We start from the raw sequence: 11,493 nt of genomic DNA on the forward strand, positions 1-11,493 counted from the left end.
TTATATTTCTAGACTGGGATTCTTAGATCAAGCAAGTAGAAAGGGCAACAATGGTTGTGGCAGTAGCAACAAAAAAAATCATTAAATCCATTAACAAAAATCGACATGGCGCCAACCTGGTTGCTGAATCTATACCAGCATTTCTTCCAAATGCCAATCAACTAGAGCAACAATGGAGACAAGCAACGAAGGAAAGGGAGGAGGTGATTAGACAAATGAGAAAGCGTAACTGGGAATCATACTGGAAATTTTTAGTCAAGCCCTATAGCCATTGGATGACCCTATGTTGCCTAAACACTTCCACACAGAAAATGGTGCCAGCACTAACAGATGCCGTATTTACTGGGCAATTGAAATCTGCGATCGATAAACTGACACAACTCAAACCAATGACAGATATCTGTGTTCTTAAGGATGACATGCAAAGGAGTTAGTCACATTATTTTATTTCTATTTTAGTTTCATTTTGCATAATCCGAGGAAGGTCGTTTAAACCTCCTCAGCTATTTTTGTAATAATCTATTTTAGGACCTATAGTTTTAGTATTTAAACCCCTCTCATGCATTTAGAGAGGGGTATAGAAATTTTATCAGAAACATTCTTCAAAACATGCACTTCTGTCCCTTTGAGGAGGTTCTGGTAGAATGAATGGAACATGATCTATTTTATTTTATATCTGGCATGTTCTACTGAAATTGCAATTTTTCACTCTTAGATGATGTTGGTTTGGTTGGAATTAGATCGATATTACTAAAACACATGAGCATAACTTATTACAAATGGTACTTTTACCTTGTGATTTTGTTTTATTTATGTATCAGACAATAACTTTTCTTCAATTTTTTTATGTATGAAAGTTTGAATTTTGGTTAGCATTATTGCACTTTTGTATGGTGTTGGCTTTAATTTCTTGCTGAATACGTGAACGATTCTATATGCGATATATCTCTCACAATCGTTTTGGCTAACTATTTATCCAAAAGGATTATTGTTAAACAATTTCATTTCTTGTTACAATTGAATGATCTTTATTACCAATTGCTATAGGACATTATTGTAGATCGCATACCTTGTTTTATTCCTGCGTATAGTTATAGTTAGATAGTGTTTAAAACTAGGATATATGCATGTGATTAATAGTGTAGATTAGATTACACTTAGTTAAATCATTCCCCCGTTACATCATATATCACCCCATCAACACTACCAAAATGTCTTTTTGGGAAAATCGTCCCATTATCCCTAGTTGAAGCCATTACACCAAACAGGAAAGGAGCTACCAACCAAGGTCCAGACCGTGTGGTTTTCCCCCATGTTGTAGCAACGATTTTCAAGGCTTCAACATTTTTGGCGCTAGAAGGAGGGAATGAACTATGAATGGCATGTAAATTCAAACCAACAGGCCATTCTAAGAGTAAAACTCCCTCACCCTCACCTGCAACTTCCCGATCACATTCTAAATCTTTGAATCCTAAGCAAAAAGTTGTAAAAACACCCTCAGAACCCACTGCTGAAATTCCATAGAAACCAAATCATTCTTCTATAGAAACCTTTGAAGTCCAATCTATGATTCATAATTTACAAGATATTTTGATATCTCAAGAAAAATCTGAGTTATTCCAAGATAGCATTACTTCTCAGTTTCCCTCATCTCAACGGTTAACTAGAGCACAAAGTGAAAAGTTTGGGATTCCCCCATTTGAATTCCCTCTACCAAGCTGTAAGAAAGCTAAGAATATATCATCTAAATCTCATAGTGAAGTTCTTTCATCATCCCATCAATCATCTTCATTCATTCCATCCATTTCATCACAAGATCAATCACCCACCTTACAACTCCAGATTATGATTTACACAGTTACTGGAACTCAACCCTCCTCTACCCAATCACCTTCAACCACCAAAACATCTTATTCTACACAGACACCAACAATGGCTCAAAATCTTCCAAGGCCATGGAAAAATCTAGGAGCTATAAGAATGGTAGGACCTTTACATCCATTACCAGCTCATCCCGAGAAATGGATACCAAAGTTCAATCCTGAAAATGGCCTACTAGCTGAGGAACATATCAACAATTTTATGTTGTCCATTAATCTAAATTCAGTAGTAGAAGAAGATGCAGTTGTAAGATTATTTCCTTATACTTTACAAGGGTTAGCAAGATCATGGTACTTCTCATTACCATTAGGTTCTATAAATGGTTGGGATGCCTTTCAAGACTAGTTCCTAACCAAATTTGGAGATGATAGGTCCATGACTACCCTAATCAATGATCTCTCCAATTTGAAAGCCAAACCTAAGGAACCAATTAAAGACTTCAACTCTTGCTTTAATAAATTATTGAATAAAATACCAGTGGCATCCAAGCCCAGCAATGAAGTCCAAAATGAGTGGTACATTTTTGCTCTCCCTTCAAACACAACTATTTTCATCGATAGGGCTGCCAAACCAACTTTGGCAGAAAACATGAAAGAAGCAATAGTTGTAGAAAAACGAATTTTAGCCTTAGATAAGAAGAATGCTTTAGAAGAACGAAAATCCAAGAAAGTGACTTTTAGGGATGAATCCAAGAAAAAAGCACCTAAAGATCCTTTTGATCTTGAAGGTTTACAAAAAGTCCTCAAAACCATGTCTAATGAAATGGTTGATATCAAGAAACAAGTAGCAGAGACTTCCTCAAAGAAATATTTCAGACCATATAAAAGGAATTCCCTTGTTGACCCTAAGCCTCCAAATGCTATATCGAATGCTGAATCAAATGGAGAGGAAGATGAAGTCTCAACAACTGAAGAAAAAACAGATGATGAGGAAGTGGTTGAGTTACAAGGGATGTGGGATTTTATCCTTCCCAATGAAGAAACACAAGAAGCCCTGCCTATTGCAACCTGAAGTAGAGGCTCTGTTGATTCACCTCAAACAAATCCAAAGTAGAAGGTATCAACTCCGGCTCCCAAGGATAAAACAATAGGTAATAAGTATCCATCCAAATCTACCCGAACCGCTCCTCTTTAATCAAATTCTTCACGTCTAGCTAAGACTATGATATTATCCGATGAAATGGAATATAACATTGTGGATGATATGAAAAATACTAGGGCAAACATTACCTTTCATGAGCTTAGCAAGTTGAAACATCAACAGAAGCTGCTACTCAAAGAACTCAAAGCAGTCCCTACTTTGCCTCTTCCTACCACCGTACTCTCACAAGCTGCCCAAAAAATGGGAAGGCCCCCTAGTACTTCATTAGGTAGAATCGATCCTACCGATATTGCTCTAATCGGAGGAAGATATAAATCCCATACTCCTCCATTTTTGTTGACTTTTGAAATTTTCAACAAAAATCTACACAACTGTTTAGTTGACTTTGGAGCTTCATCTAATATTTTACCAAGAACAGTTTGCATGAAATTGAATGTTCAACTTCAAAAATCTGTTGTGCGCATTGTGTAGTTAGACCGATCCCAAGTCGAAGTAATAGGGGAACTTAATCAAGTTACCATTAGACTTTCATCGAACCCTAAAGTATGTCAAGTCATTGACATTCTTGTAGCTGATATTCCCGAGTTCTACAACTTAATCCTTAGTAGAGATTGGTCAGAGAAATTCCATGGTTATTTTGTGACTGACTGGTCTCACATGTGGCTTTCCTATAATGATAAGCCAAATCAAATAAGGGTTGATCGCAAAAAGCATCAAAAGTATATTGTTATAGAATTAGAAGGAGAGAACAAACCAATTGCGTATAGTAGCAATATCATTAGAAACTACTAAGTCGAATCATTTCTAGGAAATTTCAATGCAAATACTTCACCTTTCTTGGAAAATTTTGTTGTATCCTTAGTTGAAATTTTTTCTCAAACAGATAATTATAAGTGGACAAATTTTGTAGATAAACCTATAGTTAGCTCTTTATTTTGGAAATTATTTTTTGACGGATCTAAATCCAACGATGGAGCAGGAGCAGGATGCATATTAGTTAGCCCAGAAGGGGAAAAAACTATGTTAGCATGCAGACTTGAATTTGATTGCACAAACAACACTGCTGAATATGAAGCGTTAGTTCAAGGCCTGTATAAAGCCATCAGTCTTAATATCAAATACCTATAGGTGTTTGGGGATTCAGAGATTGTGATAAAACAAGTGAGAAATACTATACACTGTTTGTCTAGACATTTGAGACATTATCAATCATTAGTCCAAGACCTCACTTCTCATTTTACAACGTTTAATATTTCCCCTATCCCCAGACTCCAAAATGCAAGCATCAACCTTTTGGCTAATGTGGCCTCCAAGCTCATTCCACCAGGAGATTACAGTCCCAATTGATTTTTAGGCCTTCTATTCCCGACAATGTCACCAATTGGAGAGTCTTTAATAATGATCTGGATATCATAAGATTTTTGACATCAGAAGGTTCTTATGATGTCAAAAATCTTATGATATCCAGATCATTATTAAATTAGAAGGTTCTTATGATGACTGGATAATTGATGAGGATTAACATAACGGCCAACTTAAGCAAGACGCAACAATGAACACTATACCTAAGTATGTTGTTAAGCTGGAAGACTTATATGACCTTAAGGAAAGATTCAAAATACCAACCAACTCAAAACTTCAAAGTTCAACTCTGAGGTTTGAATTGGTTAATCTCAGAACTGTCCTTAAACCTCAAAATAGCAATCTAGGTTTTGGGCTTACATAAGATGAAAAATCAACCTATATACAATTGTTGAAGAAATATAAGAATGTCTTTTCTTGGAACTATGAAGATCTTAAAACATACGACACTTCTATAATTCAACATACCATCCCCATGAAATCTGATGAAAAACCTGTGTAGCAAAAATTGAGAAAGATTCATCCCAATTTAGAAAACCAGATTAAGTCTGAATTGAATAAACTACTAAAAGCCAAGATTGTTTTCCCAGTCAGACATTCCTGGTGGGTCTCCAACCTTGTCCCATTCAGGAAAAGAATGATGATATTCGAATATGTATAGACTTTCGCAATCTAAATAAAGCTTGTCAAAAGGACAAATTTCTGTTGCCTCATATGGAAAAGATATTGCAACTAGTTGTAGGCTCAGAACTAACGTCTTTTCTGGATGGGTTTTTAGGTTGTAACTAGATTCTAGTACATCCAGATGATCCGCTAAAAACTACATTTAGAACCAAATGGGGCACCTACGCCTATCAAAATATGCCATTTGGATTAATCAATGTTGGTGCAACATTCCAAAGAGCCATAGATATAGATTTCAAAGGTTTGGTAAACAAATCAATAGTAATCTATTTATCTGACATAAATGTATACTCCAAAAAATGCAGCAATCATCTGAGAGATTTAAAACAAATCTTTGAACATTGTTAGAAATACGGAATTTCTCTTAATCCCAAGAAATATTTCTTTACGTTAAGTGAAGCAAAACTCCTTGGATTCATTGTATCCAAAGAAGGGATTCACATTGACCCAAATAGAATAAGAGAAATTTATGAAATTCCTTTACCTCATAACAAAAAGTCTATGCAGTATTTCCTAGGGCAGATAAATTTTGTTAAAAGATTTGTCCCTGACTTTTCACGAATTGTTTTACCTCTTCAATCTATGATTAAGAAAAATTCTCTTTTCAAATGGGGACACACAGAGCATGAAGCCTTTAATTTGATCAAACAAGCGATCATAAATGCTCCCTCTTTAGCAACTCTAAATTTTTCTAATCATTTCATTTTATATGCTTTCACTTCCGAGAAATCATATGCAGCTATATTAACATAGGTCAATGATGATAAATCCAAAGCACCAATTTCTTTCTTTAGCTCCAATTTATAGGGGGCTGAATTGAACTATTTAGATGTTGAAAAACAATCCTTTGCTATTTTCAAATCCATAAAGCATTTCAAACCCTTCATCCTCAAAACCCACACAAAGGTAGTAGTACAATTCTCAGTAGTAAGAAATATGTTAATACAAAGGGATGTAGGTGAAAAGAGAGAAAATTGGGTAACGACACTGCAAGAATATGACATTGAAATCAAACTAGCTAAAATTGTAAAAGGTCAAGGCTTTTGCAAAATGTTAGCAGGAGCATCCAACTTACCAGCACTAGAAGATTCAGGTAACAATATACAAGTATACGAGGTAAGCCTTAATAACACTGAATCCAGATATGCTGATATCATTTTTATTTAAGAAAAGGGTATGCCCCTCCACAACTAAATTACTAAAGAAAAAGGGCCTTGAGGCTAAAAGGTAGACAATACCAAATCATCAATAATGTGTTATTTAGAATAAATTGACTTTATTTTTCTTAGATGTCTTGAAAAATTTGAGGTAGAAAAGGTTTTGCAAGAACTCCATGATGGGCCAGCTGGTGGACATCTTGGAGGGGATATGACCTCACATAAAATCCTGCATGCTAGCTATTATTCGCCAACCGTATTCAAGGATGCACACAATTATATAAGGAAATGTAAAGTTTGTCAAACATCGGCTGGTAGATAGAGGAAACCTGTATTACCATTGCAACTAGTCAACATTGAACACCCATTTGAACAATGGGGACTAGACATAATAAGTGAGATCGTTCCTCACTCCTCTAAGCAAAATAGATACATTCTTATAGCAAATAATTATTTCACAAAATGGGTGGAAGAAATTCCGCTTAAGGTCGCCAATTCTGAGAACATCATTGAATTCATTGATCAGTTTATTATTACCAGATTTGGTCTGCCCTCTGCCCTTATGTTTGATAATGCATCTTATTTTTTAGGCAATGTTATGACAAAATTTGCGCTTAAAAGAGGTTTTAAACTTAAATACTCTGCTAACTATTATCCTCAAGGAAATGGCTTAGCCGAATCTACAAACAAAAATCTCATAAGAATTATTAAACGAACCGTTGATTAAAGTCAAAAAAACTGGCATAAGTCTTTAATATTTTCTCTATGGGAAGATTGAATAACACATAAGGCATCCATAGGCACTTCTCCTTTTAATTTGGTCTATGGGAAAGAAGTTTTCCTCCCAACAAACGTAGCTATTCCCTCACTATCCTTAGTTCAATTTATTGAAGAAACTCCTTCCTCTTCTATGCAAGTGAGAAAGTTACAAATCCTTAAGCTTGAAGAAGAAAGGGAAAAGGCCAAAATTACACATGCACATCATCAGTAGTTAGTCAAAGCTTCCTTTGATACTAATTCTGTAAGTACAAAATCCTTTCAGCTCGGAGACCTGGTATTAAAATGGGACAAAGCACACGAGGAAAAAGGTAAGCATACCAAGTTCCAACGAATGTGGCTTGGCCCATTTCATATTGTGGAACAAATAGGCCCATCAACCTTTTCTTTACAAGATTTATTAGGAAAGAGAGAATCTCTACTTGTTAATTGGAAGTTCCTTAAGAACATTTTTCATAGAAGATCACCTCTTCTATTCCTTGTATATTATTGCCTTTACTTTTTAGGAAAATTAAAAGTTGAAGTAGCATTTACTTTTGGCTTTACAAATAATAGTCTCTTTTATATTTTGACTTTTCGCTTGTATAAGTAAAGATGGTTAAGAAGATGATTTTTGCATTTGAAACATGAGTTAAATTTTATTGCTCTGAGATTGCTTGTTTTCTGTCGAAATTATTTGTCTTTTTCTAAATCTTGACTTTATAAAGAAACCTTTTCTCTACCATCAGTCAAGAAAAGTATCTTAAACAAAGCAAAGTCTCTCCACAAAAAGCATCTTCAACTCTACAATTGTCATCCAGAAACTCTTAAGAATTCAATGATTCTCCCCATCTAGTAAGCTTTCATCCTCAGAGTGCAATTCTAATATATGCTTAAACTTAAAGTATAAGAGGTCTCATCAAGATCTAACTTACCATGATCATAGGGAAATAACTAGCTGACATTATCAATACTGCATTTCAAAACAGGGTAATGACTTGAGATTCCATCAATCAAAAGACAAGGGGTCTCATCAAGAGCTAGCTTGTTCAGCCAAGTTACAACTAGTGAATGGCATTTTCAATTTTGGTCACCAAACCATGACAAATGGCCTTTGAGGAGTAAAATGAAAACTTTAAAGGAAAGAAAATTATTTATAAAAACAAGTATATAAATCTGAACTTATCTTTAAGGATCGCATTCTTATCTAGATGGGATACTGAATCATTGCTGGTTAAAAGGTAACCCTGTTGAGGCTATGGATGCCTGCTAGTAGCAGAGGCTCTACCTATGGAAATTGAGTACACCAAAAAGTTGATCTGTGAGAGTTCCCCCTGTTTTTATCTTTAAAACCAAGTAATGGCTGATGTAAACAAAGCAACTTTCATATTGAAGAAGATGATCAAGAGAATGATAGTTAGGTAAATGTTGTTTTATTATTCAGAGCAATATTTCTTACCTTATATTTCATGTAATTTTTATTTTCTAAAATTACCTTTATTTTGGAAGTTTTTAGAAATTTCAAAAAACTGTCAGAGATAACTGGTTCTTCCAAGTGAATCGCCAATTGTTGTGCTATTCAAAAACCCCCCATTTATTAATAGTGATAGTCAATATTATATTAATAAATGGGGACCCTTTAAAAAATCCTTCCAAAAATAAGTTTATCATTTAGGCATTTTTCTTGTTAATTTTTGGAATGAATCAAGATATAAAAATAAAACCTTTTTGAAAAAGCTAGAAAATCTCCGCCTTTTCGCATATCACACGACCAAGAGTGTCAAAAGCCTTGCTATCCACCAAAACTAGTGAAAATCAATCAAAAAAGAACACTGCGCTAAAACCTCGAAACTATCGGGTTTCCCATATGAACTAAGTTCTAAAGGAATTCTTATTAAAATAAGCCCCGCATCACAAATCACCACTCACAAGGAGTGCAACTTAACAAAGTATCTTAAACCATGCGATATGCGAGATTGTGATGACACAATCTCCCTTATTGCATCACATTAAGAACACTTAAGAGGAACCTGAAACCTTATCATCATGCGAAATTGTGAAATTTGATTGAAGACCCGGACCCGATTCTGAAATATGTTATAAGCAAGCACTCTAGTCCGCTACTTAAGGAAAGAGGGATTTACGTAGAAAATCCTAACAAATAAGCTATCCTTTGAAATCGATAATCAGCGGCCTGTATCTCGCATCCCTCCGAAACTAAAGAAACGTTAAAGAAAGCGCAATAACCACAATGCGATGATGCGATTTGTGATATTGCATCGCAATTGCAAAATTGGTATTTTCGCAGTTTAAAGGCTCACCACCCTATAAAGCTCTTCCCTGACTTACGATGTGAAGCATTAATGAGCAATAAAGCTAGGGATAAGGAACCATTAGTGGGCATTTAGTAAGGGTTAATAGCATTTACTTTTGAAATATAGTTTAACGTGATACGATATCTTCTCACCCGTGTTCAAATAAAAACTCCTTTCTTGTCACCTTTTCAAAGTTATCCACATTATTCATTCTTAGGTTCATTCTTATCTATGTATATCCGATAGCTTTTGTTTTTCTCCATTTTCTTGAAAGATCCACAGAAAGAGTCGTCGGGAGCAATGGAAAAGAGGGGCAAGGTGGCCGCGTCTAAGAAATCAGAAATGACTCCATTATTATCTGATACTACATGTGGCAGAGATGGAGGAACCTCTATGTGGGAAACCATGTATGATTTATAGAAGAAGAGAAACCAAGACCTCTAGTAAAAAAGGCCACAGCCAATGGTCATGCTTCCTCAAACGCCTCCATCTTCAAGACATCGTGCTCATTTCTGCACCGCATAGCCACAAGACCAAATATAATTTCGTATACATATATGGTCAAGTGGATAATTGATCAGGTGGATGTATCAGATAGAGAATTTAAGAATAGCAGGCCAAGATGTTATGGGATATTTTTCACTAGATAACCTGCGACTTATGTACAATCTACTAGAGCCATGGGCTTTCTACAACAAACAATTCCTCGAGAAATTTTAAGGAGAATGAAGACCTAGCAGACGTTACGCGAATGTAGATGGAAAATGAAGGCGAGATCAAAAAGGATAAATCGGGTATGTATTCTACAACATCTATAGCTCCCCCTCATAGTTTTGCTACAGCCATGCTATGTAGAATGTTCGGCAAGCCTGATAGTACCAAATTTTCCTCAAAATGGTTTCCATTAATAGATGCAGTTGTAAATGCAACAATAACGAATTAGGACCAAATTTTGCCTAATAATTTGGTGAAAGCCATAATAGAGTACAGGAGAAAGAGGAGTATCTCTTCTAGGGTTTACCCTCCATTTTTCATGAGTGCCTATATAATGGACGCTATCTGTTTTGGTTCCAAATTTCCTATCATGGGATGGAAGTGGACTATGAAAGACCCACTTCCCATTCATATATATCATAAGAATATGTGGGAGTCTTAGTTTCACCCCCACTTTTACAGAATTTGTCAAGGGGTTATGCTCCCTATTCATAAACAGGTCTACAACAGGAATGCCCCTAGATTTTCTAGAGAAGCTGAAGTAGATATCCTACCTATATCCAGATGGTTTGGGGAGGAGACATTTACATATATCAAAGTATTTGGGAGCATTGCTTCACCACATGTCCTCCCATACTATCTCCTTGATAAGTTAATGGCTAGGGAGATAGCCTACCAAATAGCAGGAGAAGGTGGACTAACCAAAGGATTGAAGGAACATAAAAAGGCCATTTGGCCTACATTTACTTTGCAATGTGGTATGTTTGCACTGCAAGATTTTGGACATGCATGCAAGGAAGCAGAGATTATGAAATCTCTGAAATTGGCTACATTTCCAGGAAGACAATATGACCCAAATGGAATCGCCAAAGACTTCACTACTATGGTGAAAGTGAAAATATTCACCCATGAGGAAGATTTATTCGATGACCTCTTCCTACAAAAAGAGACATTTTCGGAAGTAAAGCATATGGCTTCACTACTTTTTGCCCCAAATGATCTTAAGGCCTTCCACAAATACAGAGAGAGGATATTATTACAGGTCCCATTGGACCTACTACAGATTGAACCAATAAGGGAGCCAACTCCCAGTGTAAGCTTAGAGGAAAGCTCCAGAGAAAGTTATAAAGATAATTCCAGAACAAAGTCACAAGATAAGTCTACCCATGAGTGACAACACTCAGAGCAATAGTCCCATAATGGGAGTAGTAAAAACAAAGAGTCTGAGAGAGACACGTATGGAACTACAGAAAAAGCACTCGAACAAACCTCGTCGAAGGAACAAGCTGAAATTCACTCTACCTCCACCCAGTTGACAAAACCTCCAATTGTTGATTTAGAAAAAGAATGGGAGCATTTTAATAAAAATATCCATATAGAAGAACAAACATCTGAAGTATAGACTCCACAACACAGATCAACTCAATATGTTACAGTGGAGAAAATTGTAAGTACTCAAGATATAGAGCTCATTCTTGCCACCCCCACTTATGAAATTATTTTAAGAGTTGAGGAAATTCCTC

The sequence above is a fragment of the Pinus tabuliformis genome, chromosome 5_1, assembly GCF_031772625.1.
Source record: "Pinus tabuliformis cultivar Carrire ecotype Pingquan chromosome 5_1, CPIR1, whole genome shotgun sequence".
NCBI classification, from domain to species: domain Eukaryota; kingdom Viridiplantae; phylum Streptophyta; class Pinopsida; order Pinales; family Pinaceae; genus Pinus; species Pinus tabuliformis.